Raw genomic sequence first — 22342 nt, 5'->3', positions numbered from 1 at the left:
GGGGCACTTAGGGAGGGCCTTTTTTAACTGATTAAAGGCAGTTTCTTCTTTTTCCGCCCATTTAAATGTTTTCCCCTCTTTGGTAGCTTCATATAGGGGCCTGGCGATCTCAGCAAAACCTGGAACCCAGAGGCGGCAGTAGCTGGCTGATGCTAAGAATTCCCTTACTTCTCTTCGGGAGGTGGGAATAGGGATCCTTAGGACAGTTTCTCTTCTGGCATCTGAAAACCGCCGCTGTCCGCCCTCCAGGATATATCCCAGGTAACTTACCCTCTCCCTGCCTATCTGAGCCTTTTTTGTGGATGCCCGGTACCCTAAGGCCCCCAGGGTAGCCAGCAGGTCCTGGGTCCCTCGCTCACAGTCTTTGGCCTTGTCAGCAGCAATCAGGATGTCATCTACATACTATAGGAGGGTGAGGCCAGGGTGCTCCCTTCTGTACTCACCCAGGTCCTTGTGTAGTGCCTCGTTGAAGATGGTGGGCGAATTTTTGAACCCCTGAGGCAGCCGTGTCCAGGTGAGTTGCCCACTGTAGCCCTCCTCCAGATCATGCCACTCGAAGGCGAACAAGGGTTGGCTCTGGGGTGCCAGCGGCAGACGGAAGAAGGCATCCTTTAAAGCTAGTACAGTATACCAGACCCTGGAGGGCGCCAAGGAGCTCAAGAGAGTATATGGGTTGGGAACAGTTGGGTGTATGTCCGCGACCCTCTTATTTACTTCCCGGAGGTCTTGTACCAGTCGGTAGTCATTTGTGTGAGTCTTTTTGACCGGCAGTAGGGGGGTGTTCCAGGGAGACTGGCAAGGAACTAGTACCCCTAGGCTTCGTAGTCTCCGGATGTGTGGCTGGATCCCCTTCCGGGCCTCCTGAGACATGGGGTATTGTTTGATCCTTACCGGACTCTCTCCTGGCTTGAGCTCTACCAGGACCGGGGTCCTGTGAGCGGCTAGTCCTATTCCCCGCCCCCCCCCCACCCAAACCGAGGGGAATTCTTGTAGCCATCTGTCTATATTATCCTCTCTCGGGAGCGCCTCCTGGTGGAGGCGGTATTCATCCTCCAGTTTCATGGTCAGGACCTGGATGGGGTGGCCCTTGCCATCAGAGACCTGAGGCCCCCCTTGTCTGAAAGTTATCTGAGCTCCAATCTTGGTCAGTAAGTCCCATCCTAACAGCGGGTAGGGGCATTCCGGTATTACCATAAAGGAGTGGGATACCTGGCCCGTCCCCAAAACTGCTGTTCTTCAGGTAGTCCATGAATACTGGCTCATACCAGTTGCCCCTTGTACCCAGGACTTCTTGCTGGCTAGTTTTCCTTGTGGGGTGCGGAGGACCGAATGTTGTGCTCCGGTGTCAACAAGGAAGTCAACAGGGGTCCCCTCCACTTTAAGAGTTACCCTGGGTTTGGGGAGAGGGTCCGAACCCCGACTCCCCTAATCACTTAGTTCATCTAGCTCTAGGACTTTTACTCGATCAGTCTTGCTTCCCTTCCTGCGGCCCTTTTCGGACAATCTCGGGCCCAATGCCCTGTCTCCTTGCAGTATGCGCACTGATCTTTCTGCAGCCTCTGCTTCCCCCCTTGGTGGTTCCTTTACCTTTTCTTGAGTCATCTGTCAGCTGCCGGAGATGGCGGTCTCGTTGCTCAGGGGAGTCAGCATTGGTAGCTAGTAGTATTCTGGCCAGATCTCGAGTCTGCTTACTGCTGGCAGCCGCCATGGCACGAGCCTGCTTGTCCTCAGGAGGCTCCTGGTTATTATATACCTTTTCGGCTACTACTAGTAAGTCCTGCAGACTTTTTTCTCCTAGTCTATCTATTTTCTGTAATTTTCTCCTAATGTCTATGGCCAATTGGTTTACAAAGGCCATGATAACAGCTGCCTTGCTTTCCGGAGCCTCTGGATCCATGGGGGTATAGGTACGGAATGCCTCCATGATCCATTCTAAAAAGGCAGCTGGAGATTCATCTTTTCCCTGTTGCACATTTCCTACCTTGGCCAAGTTGGTTGGCTTTCTAGCAGCCATTCGGAGACCCCCCATTAGAGTCTGGCGGTAGACCCGGAGCCTCTCCTTACCTTCTGCCGTGTTGAAATCCCACTGGGGCCGAGTTAAGGGGAAGGAGGTATCTATCTGAGCCTGGTTGGTGGTGGGATTCCTGTCTGCGCCCAGAACTAGTTTTTGGGCTTCATTGAGGATTCTTTCTCTTTCCTCAGTCGTGAACAGGACCTGCAAAAGCTGCTGGCAATCGTCCCACGTGGGCTGATAGGTAAAAAGAACAGAGTCTAATAAATCAATAAGCCCTGCCGGTTTCTCGGAGAACTTAGGATTCTGAGCTTTCCAATTGTAGAGGTCACTAGTGGCAAAAGGCCAATAGTGATGAGGCTGATTCCCCTCCGCGTCTGGGGGTCCGGTGGCTCGCAGGGGCAGAATAGTGGAATCGGCGGTGGAGGCGGATTGCTCCCTCTGAGCCCTTTGTCTGGTAAAGGGTGGGCTTCCCACTGGAGCGTTTCCGCCTCCCGCTCCTGGAACGGCGTCTGCCTCCCCCAGAGGGGGAGGATGGTGTTCTTCCAGCATCCTAGGGGGGTTATACGGGGGAGGAAAAATTAATTCAATCATAATACTTAGAGGAATAATCTGAGTCTGTCCCATAATGTCCATCCAGTAAGTCCACAGAACAAAACAGAGAAACACAAAAACAGACAAAGAGAGGGCCCCTAGAAAGTCTTCCAACTCCATGGAAGCAAAACTGAAAGCTAGCTTAGACCTTTGAGGGGATTCCATGTCCCTCCAAAACTGATGAGGGGATTCCACGTCCCTCCAGAACCAAAAGCTAGACGACGGCCTCACGCCGACCAGCGGGAGCGACCCGCCTCGTCTCAGACCTTTGAGGGGATTCCACGTCCCTCCAAAAGGGAGGATTGGAACGTCTTCCGAAACTCCTGGCCCGTGGTCCTCCAGTGCATCCACGTAGACCGCGTCGGGCACTACCAGAATTTCAGAAATGAGCTCACACAGAAAAGACGGAACGAACAGACGCTAACCATGGCCAGTCAGGCTCTCCGTGTTGGGGGTCCCTCGGGGGTCTTGGGCATCCCGGGCTGAGCCCCCAAATGTTATCCCCAGAATTCATGATCCCCAAAGACCACCAGGGAGCCGAGTCCGATGCAAAAGCAAAGAACCTTTATTCGAGCTAGCTTGAGCTCAATCCCCTACCTGCACCAATCCACTACCTGCACCGACGCAGCGGTGAGATACCGGGGAGAGAGAGCGAGTTTCAAAAGGACAAAGGTTTTATTAGGGCCTAGGGGCAGTTGGTGAGGTAATGGCTGTGGCCTCAGCCGGTTGTCTGGGGAAGGGTCGGAGTCCAGTTATGCAGGTCGCTGTGTGTGTTTTGATCGGGAAGTTTGAACGGGTGAGCGGGAGGTTACTCAAGGGGAGGAGGTGTGGTCAAGGTGAAGGACACAGAACAAGATGGAGTTGGCCGGCATAGGCCCGCCCTTTGAGGCAAGTACTATAGGATTTCACTCATATGTGGAACTTAATAAGCAAAACAAACGAGCAAAGGGGAAAAAAGACGATCCAAGAAACAGACTCTTAACTATTGAGAACAAAGATCAAAATTGAAGCATCAGGATTTATATTGGAGAGCGATCTTGCAAAGGTAGTTTGTGATAAGGCTTTGTTTCAAACATCCATGCTTTTGGTGTCAGAGAATCATAGTGGAGAGGAACCATACATCTGTACTGAACCTGGAAAAGACCTTGGAGCAAAGGTGGGTTCTCAGGATTGACAACGAATTCATACTTCCAATGTAATGGAACATGTTAATTTTCTTAATTGTCACAACAGACTCGACATCAGAATATTTTTACAAAGAATAAGTCTTTCTTCAAGATTAATCTGAGATATCCCATACTGCAGAATAAATAGAAGTCAAAATATGTTAAAACTCATGGCATGATAGATAGCAAAAGAACAAATATGTGGAGATGGCCAAATAATTTTATGAGGTATTTTATTCAATTTTTTGAGGTTTCTTTAGAAGGCTGCTCCATTATCTAGGAGTTTCAACCTGACATTTGGATTCTGGTGATAGGCTTTTCTTACTGGCCTTTTGTGATGGTCTCTGGGACAGAATTCCAAAGATGGAAGGTCCTACTTCATTAGCTGAGGTTCATTCATATTTTTGTTCCCTGAAAGAACAAGGATACTTTTAAAATAAATATTTTATTTTATTTTAAAAATAAATAATTAAAATAAATTAATATTTTTTTAAAATATTATTTTAAAATAAATATTTATTTAAAATAAAATAAATATTTTTAAAATATTTTTAAATATAAATATTAAAATAAATTTTTAAAAATAAATATTATCTTGGGGCACCTGGGTGACCCAGTCCATTAAGTGTCCAACTTCAACTTAGGTCATGATCTCATAGTTGGTGAGGTCAAGCCCCACATCCGAGCCTGGAACCTGCTTCGGATTCTGTGTCTCCCTCTGTCTCTCTCTGCCCCTCCCTTGCTTGTGCTCTTTCTCTCTCAAATAAACATTTAAAAACAAATAAATAAAATTAAATATTTTCTGAATTAGGGAGGATGTGGGGTGGCAGAGAATACTGTAAAACGATGCTGTTAAGCCCTTGGGTTTATTGTGTTCAGGGAGCCTATCTCCAGACAGACTCTATGTGGTTTATAGGAAAGGAATGCTTTACCAAATGACCATGAAATAAAGCAGGTCAAGACACTGGGAGATTGGGATTTATATGGGAAGATAGGAATAGGTTACTAGGGACTGATTTTGTGGTAGAAATAATACAGGAGACATGGTGGCTACATTGTCCTTTGGATGTTAATAGCTGTTTTATTTCAAGAATTAGTGAAGGGGCGCCTAGGTGGCTCAGTTGGTTGAGTATCTGACTTCAGCTCAGGTCATGATCTCATGGCTTGTGAGTTTGAGCCCTGAGTCGGGCTCTGTGCTGACAGCTCAGAGCCTGGAGCCTGCTTCGGATTCTGTGTTTCCCTTTCTTTCTGTCCCTCCCCTGCTCATGCTGTCTTTCTCCTTCAAAAATAAATAAACATTAAAAAATTAATGAAAATGAATCTTATTTTTGACAATTGAATAGAGAACAGTTATCAGGAAAGCTTAATCGAAAGAACCAGTATAATTCATGCAGGTGTATGATTCACACTTAACTGATGGTATAACTTTTTTTTTTTAAGGTCATTTATTTGTTTTGAGAGAGACAGAGACAGCGCAAGCAGGGAAGGGGCAGAGAGAGGGAGAGAGAGAGAATCCCAAGTAGGCTCTGCACCATAAGTGCAGAGCCCGATGCAGGGCTTGAACTCACAAACTGTGAAACCATGACCAGAGCTGAAACCAAGAGTCAGATACTCAACCAACTGAGCCACCCAGGTGACCCTGCTGGTATAACTTTTCTACTTTTTTTTTTCTTCCAGATTTAATGAAGTATAATTATCAAATAAAATTGTATGATATTTAAATGTACAGTGTGATGATTTGATATATGTGTAGATTTTAAAAGGATTTTCCCCATGTAGTTGTCACATCTATTACTTTACATATTGTGTGTGTGTGTGAACATTTAAGTTCTCTAAGATTTCAGGTATATAATAGAATGTAGTTGCCATGTCCTACATGAATTCCTTAGTCTTTATTAGTTTTAGAACTGAAAGCTTGTACCTTTTATCGACGTCTCCGTGTTTCCCACACCCCCCAGTCCTGGCAACCACTTTTCTAGGCAGTGTTTCTATGAAGTTGATTTAATTAAATAATGGATTTCTCTCTCTCTCTCTCTTTTTAAGTTTATTTATTTATTAAGTAATCTCTGCACCCAACCTGGGGCTTGAACTCACAACCCCTGAGATCAAGAGTTGCATGCTCTAAGGACTGAGCCAGCCTGGCGCCCCTTATTGATTATAAGTCAATGCATTTGAAGGAAGGAGCAGTCATATCTTTCACTTTTGGCAGGCAAAAACCCTGTCCAGCTAGGTCCTCAAACTAATGGGATTGCTTCTGGGATTATGCGCCAGTGGGCCTGAAGCCAGGTCACATAGCTCGTACCTCATCCTGTGTTATGGAGGGGCACTGTGTCACTGCATCTTTTAAAAATGGGATAAAAAGAATAAAATAAAAATAAAAATGGGATGATAGATCTGCTTTTATTCATATGTGTGCTATGTCAAGACATTCTGCTCAATTTTACCTGAAAGTATTTTAAATATGCTCATTTCCCTATCTAAACGTATTTTGATTGACTGTCAGTTTGACGTGGTTGAAATCTTCCATATGCAGGGTGAGAGAAAACACATCTGTAGTAGATGTTAACAGATACTGCCAGAAAAATTATTCAGGGTAGAAGTTTGTTGGATGTTTGATAACCTAGTTTTACTTTCCTTAGGGTTCATATTAAATTGCATACACTTCCCTCCTGGGTGCCTTTAGAAATATTGCAAAATTGATTATTCTTTAAGTGAAAGTCGCTAAGACTACATATGTTACAAGCTTTGTAAACATTTAGAAAGCAAAGAGCTAAAATATACAATTTGTAAATTAAAAACCTTGTACTTTGAGAAGGTATGTGTAGTGATTTTGAAATTATATTTAGATACTGATTTAAGTATATTATGATGTAAAGTTAAACTCAGGTATTTGAAGGTTAGTAATCTCAAGCGTGTAACAGAATAAATTGTTATAACAAACATAAATGACAACAAGGCAATTTATAACATTTTTTAAAAAGTTAGTGTTCTTCCTAAAGCAGTGGTTGGCAACCCAAATTATATATGCCTTCGCCCTCCACACCTCTTTCCTCTGGTCTCGTCCCTATGCAAGTCTTCGGAACTGAGCATAGCGTTGAGTTTGGCCTCCTGGGTGATTGGGGAATTGAAAAAGCAATGCCATTTTGTTGGGTGTCCGTATGGAATTGCCCTTTCTCTCCAGGGAGTTTCGAATTTTACATTCTAGTTTGTAAGCCCGACACAAACAGCTCCAGCTGTGTAATTAAACTACTTAAATTGATCCTAACTACAGGAAATGTTCCTGCACCCACCACGTCCCCACAGACCACCAGGATCCCAGTTCCCTGGCCCCCAAATTGCTTCAGCTTCACGGGCTTTTACCTTAAAACTGTTAGAGACCGTGAAATAAGCAGGAAGCAAGGCTGCTCCTGGAGATATTCCAAGAATCATTTTTACACCTGGCAGAGACACCTTGGGAGCGAGGGGAGGGACACCCGCCATATACCTGCCACCTCGCGGTACCTGCCCCCTCGCCGTACCTGCCCCCTCGCCGTACCTGCCCCCTCGCCGTACCTGCCCCCTCGCCGTACCTGCCCCCTCACCGTACCTGCCCCTTGTGGTCTAGCCTCCTTCCACGCTCCACCCCCTGACGGGCTCGCCAAAGCCCCGTCCCCTCCCCATCTTCGTCCCGCCCCTGCGGAGGCCTCACGTCCCTTCGGCCCCGCCCCTCGCCGGCTCCGTCCTGTCCCCATCGCGGTACCTGCTGAGGCGTCACCTCTTCACGCCCCGCCCCTGACGGCCACGCCCCGCTTAGGCCCCGCCCACGCACGGCCCCTTCGTCTTTTTATTGCACGCGCGCGCAGGTTCCTGTAGATCCGGAAGCGGATAGCGCGGAGCAAAAGTTTCGCTGTTGGGTGTGAGTTTCCGTCTTTCTAGTTTAAACCTGTTCTTTGCCGTCCCCTCTCCTCCAAAGCCGGGGTCTGGGTATCGCTACGGGTCTTAAAATCCCCGCATTTGCCACCGCACCCCAAGTAAATTCAGACGTCACATTGGGAGGCCGGGGGCGCGTCCCTTTCTGTTTAAAATCGCAGCTAAACTGGCCCCTGCCCCCGGCGTTTCCGCGTTCGGGCCACGCAGACACCGGCTCTCCGGTCCGTGTCCTGCTGGAATTCTCTTCGGAGCCCGCCGCCCGCCTCACGTCGTGAAAAGCCCCCTTCCACGAGGTGGATTCGCGCCCCGGCCCAGCCTCGCACTGTCGACCCTGCCTGGCAGTCCCTGCAGCCTCTCGGGAGAGGCCGCATCCTCCTCCGGGCCGACGATTCTGGAGAGCCCACCCTTCTGGGGCACTCTCCCCGCCCCCTCTCCTCGCGTCGGCTTCTGTTCCCCAGAACCCCCTCTCCATGGTCACCTCTTCCCCTGACTCCGCGCTGGGGTGGGTGACTCGGCCTGCCTAGTGACACCCAGTGTTTTTCGCCCCAAATTCCTCCCCACTTGAAAACGTGCTTCTTCCAGGAGGCGGTTGTCTTATTTCATCCCACGCCTACTGAATGTGTGATGGAGGGAGATTGGGAGAAAGAAAGCCACTGAAAGAAAACCTAGAGGCAACGTAGAGGATGGGTGAGGGACTTTGCAAAGAGACAGAATAAGCCGCGGAAGTAGCAGGTGGAAAAAGTAGAAGTTTGAGGAAAGCCCGGTCTCCAGGGAGATGAAGGAGAGCAAAATGGAAGGGCCCTTGTTCAGCGTAGGAGTGGAGGCAACAATGGTGAGGCACGTCAGATGGAGGAGAGGACTAAAGAGTTAAAGTCTTGGCCAACAGAGGAAGGTGTAGTTGAGACAGAGGAAAGAGGTGACAAGAGAGCGGAGGAAGAAACCAGAATGGAAGTATAGCTACCTGGGGGTGGGGACCAAAGGAGTATAACAGAGAAAGAAGAGAGGAATATAACGGAGAGCAGGGAAAGAGCGCAGGTGGGACAAGAAAGGGGCTGAAATGCATGGAGACTGGGGACAATCGGAAGGACCGGGGAGAAATAAAAACAAGAGGGGAAACACGTGCACAATGGGACAGAATAGGTGTGAGGGAAGGAATCCAGAGGACAGAAAGAGGATAACGGGCTGAGCAGAAACCCAGGGGGAAAACAGAAAAAAAAGAGAAACACAGAAGAAGATAGAATAAGAGGAAAGTACATCTTAGTGAAAAGAGAGGGTGGGCTTGAATCCAGATGGGTCTGCGTTAATTGGATATAGATGATTAAGTTGTGAAATACTGATTTGGGGCTTTACCATCTAATACATTTAAAGTTTGTTTAAATCATATGGATGAGGATGAGAATTTCAAAACACCTGCCCGTAAGGCTTGTGCGTTTTATATTTATTTGCATCGCAAGATAATTTCCATTTGCAAACCCTATTCAGCCAGTGGGCGGTATCTTAGTCATTTGTGGATCACCCTCTCCCCTTTGCCTGGTTTGGGGAAGGGGAGAAATGCTGGTCACTCCATGGTGCCTTTTTATTTATTTATATATACTTTTTAATGTTTTCTTTTTCTTTATTTTGGGGGAGAGAGAGAGAGTATGTGTGCGCACGCGTGGGGGAGAAGCCGAGAGGGGGAGAGAGAGTCCCAAGCAGGCTCTGTGCTGTTAGTGCGGAACCCAACTCTGGGCTCTATCTCACTTACTGTGAGATCGCGACCTGAGCTAAACTCGAGTCAGACTGCTTAAGGGATGATTAGGGACACCTGGGTGGTTCAGTTGATCAGCTTCGGACTTCAGCTTAGGTCATGATCCCAGAGTCCTTGAATTCTAGCCCCGAGCAGGGCCTTCCGCTCTTCTGCTCTGGGTGACGAGCCTGCCTTGAATCCTCTATCTCCCTCTCGCCCCTCCCCCACTCTTACACACTCTTGTGCGCGTGCTCTCTCTCAAAAATAAATAAACGTCTAAAAAAAACTCTTTAAAAAAGAGTCACATGCTTAACCAGCTGAGCCGCCCAGGTGCCCCTACATGGTGCCTTTTTAAAAGGAGTGTTAAATTTACTCTTTTTGTTTTTGTAATGGATTTACTTCCCCCTCCCTACTTCTCTTACATTTAATTCAGTATTCTTTTTGTAGCTTGAGGTAAATCTTAGTTCAGATTCCACTTTTCTATAAATAATAATAATTTTGTAAAGCTTATTTATTTATTTTGAGAGAGAGAGGAAGAGTAAGAGAGAATCCCAAGCAGGCCCCGCATCACCAGCACAGAGCCTAAGGCAGGGCTCCAGCTCACTCACGGTGAGATCATGACCTGAGTCAGAAGCTCAACCATCTGAGCCACCCAGGTGCCCTTTATATAAGTAATTATTAACTTCTGAAATAAGCTTTTGTGGCCTCCTGTACACTCAAGTCAGGTTATTCTTTCTTCAGTATGATATATATTTTTTAAGTTTTTATTTTAATCACCCAATGTGATATATTAATTTTGTTTTCACTTTGACCCCAGAATTACTTAGATTTTTTTTTTTAAATTTACGTCCAAATTAGTTAGCATATAGTGAAACAATGATTTCAGGAGTAGATTCCTTAATGCCCCTTCCCCATTTAGCCCATCCTCTCTCCCACAATCCCTCCAGCAACCCTCTGTTTGTTCTCCATACTTCAGAGTCTCTTATGTTTTGTCCCCCTTCCTGTTTTTATATTATTTTTGTTTCCCTTCCCTATGTTCATCTGTTTTGTCTCTTAAAGTCCTCCTATGAGTGAAGTCATATGATTTTTGTCTTTCTCTCACTGATTTCACTTAGCATAATACCCTCCAGTTCCATCCACGTAGTTGCAAATGGCAAGATTTCATTCTTTTTGATTGCCGACTAATACTCCATTGTATATATATACCACATCTTCTTTATCCATTCATCCATCGATGGACATTTGGGCTCTTTCCATACTTGGGCTATTGTCGATAGTGCTGCTGTAAACATGGGGGTGCATGTGTCCCTTCGAAACAGCACACCTGTATCCCTTGGATAAATGCCTAGTAGTGCAATTGCTGGGTTGTAGGGTAGTTCTATTTTAGTTTTTTGAGGAACCCCCATACTGTTTTCCAGAGTGGCTGCACCAGCTTGCGTTCCCAAGAATTATTTAGATTTTTTTAAAAAATTACAAATTATTTGCCTTTTAAATCGGTTTCTGGTTTAGATTGAGGCGTGCGTGTTTTCTCCTATCTTATATATTAGAAAAGTTCTTCAGCAATTGGTACATACTTTTAGGTTGTTTCAGTGCGTACTTAGTAAGGATACCGATGGTCTTGTAGCCTTTGAAACCTAGTTTAACAGTTGCCTAATGCTCCAATTTCTTGTTATGTGACCCCTTAAAACAGTGGGCTGTGAGCTACTAAGTCTCTGTGCCCCTCAATTCCATTTTGTCTGCTCTCTGCAAACTGAAGGATGGCTGGGTTGACTTGGAACCTTTCCCCAAAGAGCCCATCTATTTACAATGAAGAAATTTGCTCATGAACAAAACAAAACAAAAAACCCTCAACAAAACTGAAATTAAACAAAAATTTGCACAGAGCTAATTTCTGTAGCTGACCGTCTTTCAGTGTGATCTGCACTAATGGTTATGTTTTTGCAACTATGTATTTTTAAATATTTTACTCTCCCACGTGGTGAGGACTTCCCTGTGTGTGTGTGTGGCACAGAATGGGGTATGGCCATTCGAAGCTTTAAAGAGAATTTTCAACTTTTAAGGTGGACTTCTAAGAAAGAACCACATTGCCTGAGGAAGAGGCCCAGAAGAGGAGGAAGAAAAATGAAAGAGGAGACGGGAACGGCGTTTTCTCAGGTCAAGTCATATTCTTGGTCGACGATCCATTTCTCCTTCCTGTTGGCCTTGCGGATCTCTAGAGTACTCTTGACACGTGCCCGTCCACACTCCCCCAGGCCTTCCCCCAGTCCCCCTCCTCTCCATTTAGATTCCAGCTCATGGTAACCCAGTGACACAGAGCCTGTGAGTAGGCTTGGCCACGTGCTGATGGGCTCAGCTCAGGCAGCCGTTGTTTAGGGGCCACATCTGGATGCACTGTTAGCCGTCTGTAAGCCGGGGTAAAAGAAGCTGCATGTGGAATCCTGTATTAATGTCCACACGTACCTGGAAACTTCTAGAAAAACAGACCAATAGCGAGCAATCTGCCCACTTGTACACTACATTTGAAGCTGAACAAGTGTGGGTCACTGCCTTTAAGGTATTAATGATGGGAATGGAATGGAAAGAGTTTTATTCATCATGAGTTTTAAAATATGAAATCAACCTTTCCGAATTTGGATGGCTGTTATTTCTTTTCCTTGATCATTTCTCTGGCTAGGATTTCCGGTACTCTGTTGAACGGAATTGCTGAGAGTGTGGACCCTTGCTGCCGCCTTCTTTTTTTTTTTTTTTGATAAAAAAATTTGTTTTAATTTATTCATTTTTGAGAGACAGACTGTGAGTGGGGGAGGGGCAGAGAGCGAGGGAAACACAGAATCTGAAGCAGGCTCCAGGCTCTGAGCTGTCAGCACAGAGCTTGATATGGCGCTCGAACTCATGGACTGTAAGATCATGACCTGAGCCAAAGTCAGACGCTCAACCCACTGAGCCCCCCCGGGCGCCCCTGCCTTCTTCTTTATCTTAGAGGAAAAGCTTTCAGTCTCTCACCATTGGGTAGGCTGGTTGTGTGCTTTTTGTATATGACTTTGATTGTGTTGGGGGTAGTCAATTATTCCTAGTTTGTTGGATGTCTTCATCCTGAAAGCTAGTTGAATTTTGTGAAAGCCTTTTTCTGCATTGAGATGACCAAGTGTTTTTTTTCCTTCATTCTGTTAGTACATTCTACTAATGTATTGTCATTGATTTTTTGAATGTTGAATCTTCCATACTTTGTTTAAAAATTTTTTTAAGTTTATTTATTTTCAGAGAGTGAAATCACGAGGATGGAAGAGGCAGAGAGAGAGGGAGAGAGAGAGAGAATCCCAAGCAGGCTCTGCACTGTCAGCACAGAGCCTGATGCGGGGCTTGAACTCAGGAACCATGAGATCATGACCTGAGCTGAAGTCTGATGCTTAACCAACTGAGCCACCCGGGTGCCCCTCTTTGTGGAGATTTTTGATCAATGCTCGTATGTCCTCTCCAGGTATAATTCTGTTCACATTTGTTATTTCTTCATGATCATAGGTCTTGGTAGGTTGTATGTTTTCATGAATTGACCCTTACCTTCGAGGTTATGCATTGTTGGCATGGAGTTGTTCATAGTACCCTCATAGAGTCCTTTTTAAAACTTTCCATGACATGAGTTGCAATGTTCACTAGTCTAGCTAAGGGCTTGTCAATTTATTAATCTTTTCAAAACATCTCTTGGTTTGTTGATTTTTTTTAATATTGTTTTTTTTTTTAATCCTCTATTTCATTTACCTCTGCTGTAATCTTATTTACTTCCTTCTGCTAAACTGGGTTTAGTTTGTTCTTTTTCTGCCTCCTTGAGGTGTAAAATTAGATTTCTGATTTGAGATCTTTCCTCTTGTTTAACGTAAATATTCACCATTGCAAACCCTCCTCTGAGTGTCCCTACATTTCAGTATGTTGTTTTTTCATTTTCATCTGGACACTTTGCAGATTCTCTTGCGGTTTCTTCTTTGACCCATTGCTTGATTAAGAATGAGCTGTTTGGGGGCACCTGGTGGCTCTGTCATTAAGCATCTGACTTCAGCTCAGGTCATGGTCTCATGGTTTGTGAGTTCACATCCCACATCAAGTAAGCATGAGCCCCACTTTGCTCTCTCCCCCTGCCTCCCTCCCTCCCTCCCTCCCTCCCTCTCCCTCCCTCCCTCCCTCCCTCCCTCTCTCTCTCTCCCTCCCTCCCTCCCTCCCTCCCTCTCTCTCCCACTCCTTTCCTCCCTCTCTCTCTCTCCCACTCCTTTCCTCCCTCTCTCTCTCTCTCTGCCCCTTGCTTACTTGATCCCTTTCTCTCTCTCTCTCAAAAAAACCCAAAAAACAAAAACCAAAAAACGCTTTGGGGTTCCTGTTTGGCCCAGTAGGTAGACTCTTGATCTCAAGGTTGTTATGTGACTCTTGATCTCAGGGTTGTAAGCTCGAGCCCCATGTTGGGTGTAGAGGTTACTTAAAAAAATAAGCAATTAGAAAAAAGTATATTATAGAAAAAATGAGTTGTTTCCTTTTTGCTATTTGTTTCTAGTTTCAATTCAGTGTTAGAGAAGATGCTCTTTACGATTTCAGCCTTCTTAAACTTGCTAAGATTTGTTTTCTGGCGTGACGTCACGTGTGCTTTAGAAGACCGTGTTCTGCTGCTGCTGGCTGCAGTGTTCTGTCTGTCTGGTAGGTGCACTTGCTGAGAGTGCTGTTCAGGTCTTCTGTCTCCTTCTGGATCTTCTGAAACTGGGTACTGAAGTCTACTGTTATTATTTCCGTCATACATCTGGGGGCTCTAATGTCACATGCCTGTGTGTTTACCGTTGTGCTGTCTTCCTGGTGAGCCAATCTTCTTATCGTGATGTCCTTCCCCTCTCGTGACCGTTTTGTCTTATAGTCTCTTCTGTCTGATAGGATATAACCACCCCTGCTGTCTTCAGGATTCTGCTTGCATGAAATATTGTTCTCCCTCTTGCCCTTTTAGCCTGTTTCCATCCTTAGATCTGTGAATTCCAACAGTTTCAGCTCCTTGACACTCTCTCTCTCTCTCTCTCACTATTTTTACCTCCTTTAACTTCTTCTGCTGATGCCTGCTCAGGCCGGCTGGGCGAGTGGCAGGAGCCCCGGCCAACCCCCTTTCCTCCACTGAAATTTCAGAGCAAATGCATCCAGCGTTCTCGACTGGTCATGGCATTTGGTGAAATGTTCTTGCTTAATGATAGTTTAATCATCAATTTCCTTTTTGTCATTTTTTTTCAAGTGTCTATTACTGTGATATGTTTTTAAACCTGAATCTGTTCAGGTACTGCATATCATAACACCGGTAACTCTTCTAATCTTGAACCGTCATTTTATTAGCGGAATAAACAAACTCTCTTCGGTGTTTGTTAATGCCTACACACCTACATTTAAATGCATAAAATTGTATTTATATTTTTGAATGCAGGTATTTTATGGAGATTGGAGTTAAAGTATTCTTTATTTTTTTCATGTTTGTGCCCTCTCTTTGCTAGCCTACTGTATAGTCATCTTGACAAACCGAATGAAGTACAATTTATACATTTTAATCTTCCCAAACATGCTGAAATACATGTGAATAAAAATGATAATGGGGGCACCCGGGTGGCTCAGTTGGTTGAGTGTCTCGACTTTTGATTTCACCTCAGGTCGTGATCCCAGAGTCATGGCAGTGAGCCCTGTGTTGGGCTGTGTGCTGACCATGAAGCCTACTTGAGATTATTTCTCTGTCTCTCTCTGCCCTCCCTTGAGCAGACACTCTCTCTCTCTCTCTCTCTCTCTCTCTCTCAAAAATCACTGGTGGATTCTGTGTTCATTTACTATAAAAACAGCCATTTCTTTTGGAGTGCCTGGGGGGCTCAGTAAGTTGAGCATCTAACTCGTGATTTCAGCTTAGGTCATGATCCCAGGGTCATGGGATCGAGCCTTGTGTTGGGTTCTGCACTGAGCATGGAGACTGCTTAAGATTCTCTCTCTCTCTCTCTCTCTCTCTCTCTCTCTCTCTCTCTCTTTCTCTCTCTTTCGGGCACCTGGGTGGCTCAGTCGGGTAAGCTTCCAACTCTTGATTTCAGCTCAGGTCATGATCTATGATCTCACGGTTTGTGAGTTTGAACACCACATCAGGCTCTGCACACAAATCACAGAGCCTGTTTGAGATTTTCTCTCGCTCCCTCTCTCTCTGACCCTCCTCCTCTCACACTCTTTCTCAAAATAAATTTTAAAAACTTAAAAAAAAAAAGTTTCTCTTTCTCCCCTTCTGCCTCACTCCCCTGCCCATGTTCTCTCTTAAAAAAAAAAAAAATCATTCAAAATTATGTTGAGAAACCACGCCTTATATTTCAGTTAATTTGTGTGTATATGTGTGCACGAGTGCATGGATGTGTAAGTCCATGGTTTTTATAAAAGACATTCCATAAATAAGTTTCATAGTCTTTAGCCATTGAAATTATATCTTGAGTATATTCCATGGCCTTAAATTCTTTCTACACTATCAGGCTAATGATTTAGGTAATGATAAGAATAGCAGTGTTTCTGTGCATGCAGCGTCTATGAGGACCTTTTATGCAGTTTGATGTCGTAAACTTTGAGCTTGTTTCAAGAAGCCTCTGTCTGTGTACTTGTAATGCTCTGTTACTGAACTACTTAATTCTTGAGTTTCAGTTCTAAAACCTGACTACCTGAGCTCGTGTGCTCGCTGTGTCATTCTTAGCTCTTTGACCAGAGGAGAGTTTCCTAGAGTGCCTCTGACCAGTATGAGTCTTCCCCTCCATAGGATGGGAGCACATCTTCCCCCAGTGAGCTGTTCTGCTGATACCAGCTTGGTACATGTGAAGCCTTTAGAGTAATACCTAGCACGTAGGAAGGGTCAGAAGCTTTGAAGTCATTGCCATTGCTATCCTCATCACAAGTTTTATTGATTTCATTTTAATTTTTAATTAAAAAAATTTTTTTAATGTTTATTTTAGAGAGAGAGAGAGAGAGAGAGAAAGAAAGAAAGAAAAAGCACAAGGGGGAGAGGGGCAGAGGGAGAGGAAGACACAGAATCCAAAGCAGGCTCCAGGGTCTGGGCTGTCACACACAGCCCGATGTGGGGCTTGAACTCACAACCTGAGCTGAAACCAAGAGTCAGACACTTAACCAACTGAGCCACCCAGGTGCCCCCTCATCACTGTTTTTAAATTCTAACTTTTCTTTCAAGCCACTGTGAATGTTGTCATCTCTGCAGATAGCACTCGTCCCGTAGCTCATCTAGATAGTATCACTCCGTGTGTAGAACATAGTATCTAATACTGTGTATAGACAGTGTAGCATTGGGGTTTTTTAGGTGTATTCCTCATGTATTATCCACAAAAATGAAAAATCCATACTTACTTGGAGGGTATTATAATCTCTTATGGGAATGCATAAGAACTTAAAGTTAGAGGCATGTAAGTTGCCTAAAAGACCTTAACATGGGTCTGTTGGACACTCACTTTAACCAAATTGATACTTATGCACCTCTCTTTTCTCATTTTGTGTGAAGAACTTACTCCATGGCCTCTTGGTGAAGTGTGTTTTCATTTCAGGGACGATTGACCTTCAAGGATGTGGCCATAGAATTCTCTCAGGAGGAATGGGTGTGCCTGGACCCGCTCAGAGGGCCTTGTACAGGGACGTGATGCTGAAGAACTATAGGAACCTGGTCTCCCTGGGTGAGGACAATGTCTGTTCAGAAGTGGGGATCTGCCCTTGGGTATCTTTGCATTTTTCCTTAGTTTGCCTCCTGGGAGCCCCTGCCTTACTTGTCTGAGTTTGAAGCCCTGTTGCCTCAGAATTGAAAAGCCTCATTATGTGGCAGCTGGACTTTTACTTTCCTCTTTTTTCAGATGATACATCAGGAGTTGTTCTGGAGTTTAAGAATGCATAAAACCAAATGGCAGACTTCTAAAATAGCCAGTTTCCGGGGCACCTGGGTGGCTCAGTCGGTTAAGCGTGACTTCGGCTCAGGTCATGATCTTGTAGTTTGTGAGTTCGAGCTCCACATCAGGCTCTGCTGACAGCTCAGAGCCTGGAGCCTGCTTCAGATTATGTGTTTCCTCATCTCTCTGCCCCTCCCATGCTCATGCTCTGTCTCTGTCTGTCTCTCAATAATAATAAACAAATGTTCAAAAAAAATTTTAAATAGCCAATTCCCTATTTTCTTCCCCTGCGCTTTGGATTCAGTAGTTTGGGAAGAGAGCTGTATCTCTGCGATCCTGTTGCCTGTGCTCTCAGAAGGAGGCAGGCAGTGGAGGAGTTTGTGAAATGATCTTTCCAGATCCATCTGTGATGTCCTCTCTCCTCAGCTGAACAAAAAGCGAGGATTCTGGAAAAGCCATAGCACATCACGTTCACGTTCCTTTCTTCTTATAAGCAGGACTATGTGTGTTTGACCTGAATATAATGTCCTTTTTGAAGCAAGGGAAAGAAGGGCAGAGAGGAGGCCGCACATTAATAGTGTTTGAGAGGGGCGCCTGGGTGGCTCAGTCGGTTAAGCATCTGACTCTTGGTTTCGGCTCAGGTTGTCTCAGAGTTTTGTGAGTTTGAGCCCCACATCCGAGCCCACTTGGGATTCTCTCTCCCTCTCTCTGCCCCTCTGCCACTCATGTGCTCTATCTCTCTCAAGATAAATAAATAAACTAAAAAAAAAAAAATGGTGTTTGAGAAACTCTCTGCAGTGGGAGAGTTCTATGGGAAAACAAAGGCTTTTTTCTTATGAACACTTGGAGGACATTTTTCTCCTCCCTCGCTTATCACTCGGTCTTCAGATGTGTGAGGTTGACCCTTTCACCCTCCAGCGGTGCTGCAGCTCCCGCAGAGATGAACACAAACGTCGCAATCTGATCCACACACAGTGACCTGGTGCAGTGATTCCTTTGGTCCTTGACTTTGCAGGGAATGGGAGGGCCGTTTCAAAGGGGATCTCTCCTTCTGGGCTTGATGCCATCAGATGCTCGGGTCTTCGTCCACGTGGCTCAGAGCTGAGGCCTCCGTAGTCCTGACTCTTGCACCTGCCCTGGTTCCACACCCATTGGCTGTCCCTGGGAGACCTGATCAGAAGGGAAGACACTGGCTGCTCTTGCCTTCCTTTCATCGGGCTCCCTGGAAGCTGCATGGCACCGTCTTGAGCCCTGACTGCCTGTTCAGGTTCCTTAGCCATAGCTTCCATTCTGCTTCTGCCACACTTCAGGGGCACATGAAATGGGGAGGTGGGTTGGATCTTACGAGATTTTTTACTCAGATGTGTGAAGACAGTTGGCAGAAAGGTCGTTTTGATCCCCTGTCCTACATGGGAGCGCATTTCAGCTTTTAGCTTGGTGTCTGTGGGTGGAGGGCACAGTCCCGTGTCAAGATCCTACATCACCTGGCCCTGACATCTTGTATTTTCTCTCTCTTCCACCTCTCTACCTAGTTAGGCAACGATTTCATTTTTCTTACGTCTGCGTGATTTTGCCTCTGAAATTTGCTTTTGGAAGACACATCCCTAGAGTCTGAAATTTCGTCCTCTTTTTTTTCGCTGTGATAGTCCACTTTTAGGTTATGGACTGCTTCTGGTGGAGTCTTCTGTGGAGTGGGTTTACTTGGTACAGAAAATTCTTGACCAAGAACACTTTGACTACCGTGTTCTAATAATAGTCTGCTTCCTACAGAAGCACCTCTTGAAGCTACTGGTTAGACTGGTCAGCATATGCCCTGGATACTGAGATGGAAAGTATCACGAGATCCTGACTGGACCAGTGATTCCAGTTTTCTTTACGGTTTTTGAGGTGTGTCACGTTATCTCTCAAGGGCTCTGTGACAACGTTGTTCATTAGATGCTAATTCATCCCTTTGAGCCACAATAAACAAAACAGGAATCTGTCCTGGGGCAATGTTGTCCACGTTCACGTTCTCATATGTCTGAGTCTGTTGACTGGACTGTTGTTCATGTTGCCTTTGCCATCCCCTCTGCGGGCCATTGTTATTCTACCTCAACAGGTATAATTATACAGCATCTTAATGAGGGAGTTGCTGAAGCTGAGCGATGACTTTAATGAAGTTCACCGTAATACGTTTCCTTTAAGCCACTTTTTCCTTTCATCTTGTCCATTTCTATGCATTGTAAAGGAACTTGATTTTTTTTTAAGTTATTTATTTTGAGAGAGAAGGGGAGAGAGAGAGGGGGAGAGAATATCCCAAGCAGCCCCTCGCTGAAAGCACAGGGCCCGACATGGGGCTTGAACTCACGAACTGTGAGATCAAGGCTGAAGCCAAAATCAAGAGTTGGATGCTTAACCAACTGAGCCACCCAAGCACCCAAGAACTTGATTTTTATTATTTAATCATCAATTGTGAATTTCTGATGCTACCAGTAGTGTTTTTTGTTTTATATTTGTAAGTGGGAGTGTTGAATTGGGGAGCAGATATTGTTTTAAATATTTTACACTATTTCCGTCTTTAGTTTTCAGGGTATGGCTCAGCAACAGGTTCCCTAAATCCAGCACAAACCCTGGAATATGTTGAAAAGATAGTCTGAATTATTTTTTCTACCTGTCCTCACCTGACCTAGTACCTAATATCAAGTTACACTTTTGTGAATTAAATTTATTAAATTGGGAATTTTAGATATCTTAAAAACATGCATATTTTATATTTGTACTGTACAAATCCCAGAAATACCATTAATTTGTCATGTAAGATTTATTGCTTTTTTATAGTATGTTTTCAGTTTTTTGTGCATAACTTGTTGAGTTTGTGTAAATTTCACTGACTTAATTTCTTGTTGTAACTGCTGTGTTCTAAAAATTACTCTCCCTGTCTAGATTCATCATGTTCATATCAGTATATTGAATTGATACATAAATATCATTGTGTTTTACAGAAAACTTAGCACATTTCTTATATTTTATTGACTTCTCTTCCACTGTTGCTTATGACACTTATATTTTCTGCAAAATTTCTAAATTTCTGTAAATTGCATTCATGAGTGAACACATGAACACTATTTTGGGTTTCCATCTGAACTTCATAGAAGGTGCACCTGGTCCCTGGTGTCCCACCGTCTCGTGCTTTCCTGTTGTTCTCTGGCTCTCGTTTGCTGTGTATGCTGCCCACCTCCTCTCTGCCCGCGGACCTCCTCCAGGGAGGAGAAGTTGTTTCTGCGTGAACCTGCTGCTGCTTATGGTGTCCTGTGTCACAGGTCCTTCCCGCAGTGGACCATTTGCTTATTTCCTCTGGTCTCTGTAAGCTTACTTTTGTTCTCCTGGTCATATTTATGAAGTCTGATTTACTAATTTTGGATAAGTGCACATTAAGTTTCATGGATTCATAATAACAGCTTGGCATTTAGTAATACCTACAGGAGGGGCACCTGACCTCATGTCTCTCTCTATTGTTTCAGATAACTTTCATAATATTTTCCATCATTTGAGCTTACTAGAGTTAAAATATGCCATATTTTTCTTGTTTGAATGTAGATTCAGTTGATTACCACGAGTATTTAAATTCACTTGTTTTCCATTTATTTTCTTCTCTACCCACAGCCTGGTGAACACCATTTTACTTTCTGTTTTTGTGAATTGGACTATTTTAGATACTTCACATAAGTGGAGGAGGGACAGAGAAAGAGGGAGAAAGAGAATCTGAAACAGGCTCCAGGCTCTAAGCTGTTAGCACAGAGCCTGACGTGGGGCTTGAACCCATGAACCGTGAGCTCATGACCTGAGCCAAAGTCGGACCCTTAACCGACTGAGCCACTCAGGCATCCCAAGTGTCTTTTTAAGGCTGAGTAATATTTCATTTTGTGTATATACCACATTTTATTTGTGCGCTCCTCAATCAGTAGACATTTGAGTTGCTTCTACCTCTTGGTTATTTTTTTTTATGTTTGTTTATTTATTTTGAGAGACAGAGCAGGGGAGGGGCAGTGAGAGGGAGAGAGAGAATCCCAAGCAGGTTCTGTGTTGATAGCACGGAGCCCAACGTGGGGCTTGATCTCATGAACTGTGAGATCATGACCTGAGCCGAAATCAAGAGTCAGACGTTCAACCAACTGAGTCAACCAGGTGCCCTTGGCTGGTTTTTTTTTTTTTTTTTTAAGTGTATTTATTTTGAGAGACAGAGCAGGGAGGGACAGAGAGAGAGGGAGAGAGAGAATACTAAGCAAACTGTCAGCACAGAGCTCAATGCAAGGGCTCAATCTCGCAAACTGTGAGATCATGACCTGAGCCAAAATCAAGAGTTGGACACTTAACCCACTGAGCCACCCAGGCGCCCCTACCTCTTGGCTGTTTTGAATAATGCTTCTGTGAACATGGGTATGCAAACATCTCTTTGAGGTCCTGCTTTCACTTTTTTTGTGTACACACCCAGAAGTGGAAATGCTAGATTATATGGTATCTTCGTTTGGTGTCCTATAACAAGGTACTATAGAATGGGTGGCTTATTAACAAGTTTTATTTCTTACAGTTCTGGAGGCCAGAAGTCTGAAATCAGGGTGCCAGCATGGTTAGGCTCTGAGGAAGACCTTCTGATGGGTTGCAGATGGGTGACTTCTCATTGTCCCTCCCATAGCAGAAACAGAGAGAGATAGCTCTCTGTGATCTCTCTTGTAAGGACACTGATGATACTCATGAGGGCTCCACCATCATGGACTGGTCACTGCCCATAGGCCCACCGTTGTATTTTGGAAGGTTTCAACATAATGAATTTTAGAGGAACACCAGTGTTTAATCTACAACATTCTGCTCTCACCCCCCTCCCCAAGTTTCATGTACTTCCCATATGCCAAATACATGCGTTCTATCCCACCACCCCTACAAGTCAACTCGTTCTAGCATCAGCTCTAAAGTCTGTAGTCCAAAACCTAATCTAAACATCTCTAAATCAGATATGGGTGAGACTTGAGGCAAAAAATCCTCTCCAGCTGTG

The 22342-nt window shown here is 44.8% G+C and overlaps 1 long non-coding RNA gene and 1 pseudogene across 2 annotated transcripts; one reads left to right on the top strand and one right to left on the bottom strand.

Annotated features, from left to right (window-relative positions):
* Positions 1-3987: 3987 nt before the first annotated feature.
* On the bottom strand, positions 3988-7468 carry LOC122209095. Of its 2 annotated transcripts, none has more exons than XR_006197446.1 (3): positions 7358-7468; positions 6815-6879; positions 3988-4182 (listed from the first exon to the last, which is right to left on the bottom strand). It is a non-coding gene; the product is annotated as an uncharacterized LOC122209095 (long non-coding RNA). The 2 variants fall into 2 exon arrangements; XR_006197447.1 differs by lacking the exon at positions 7358-7468 and adding an exon at positions 7132-7228.
* A 987-nt stretch (positions 7469-8455) lies between these two features.
* LOC122208860 overlaps positions 8456-22342 on the top strand; it is a 29638-nt pseudogene continuing 15751 nt past the window's right edge.

Source organism: Panthera leo, chromosome E2 (genome assembly GCF_018350215.1).
Source record: "Panthera leo isolate Ple1 chromosome E2, P.leo_Ple1_pat1.1, whole genome shotgun sequence".
Lineage (NCBI taxonomy): Eukaryota > Metazoa > Chordata > Mammalia > Carnivora > Felidae > Panthera > Panthera leo.
Note: the sequence above shows the minus strand (reverse complement) of the source record. Positions and strands in the feature narration are given on the sequence as shown.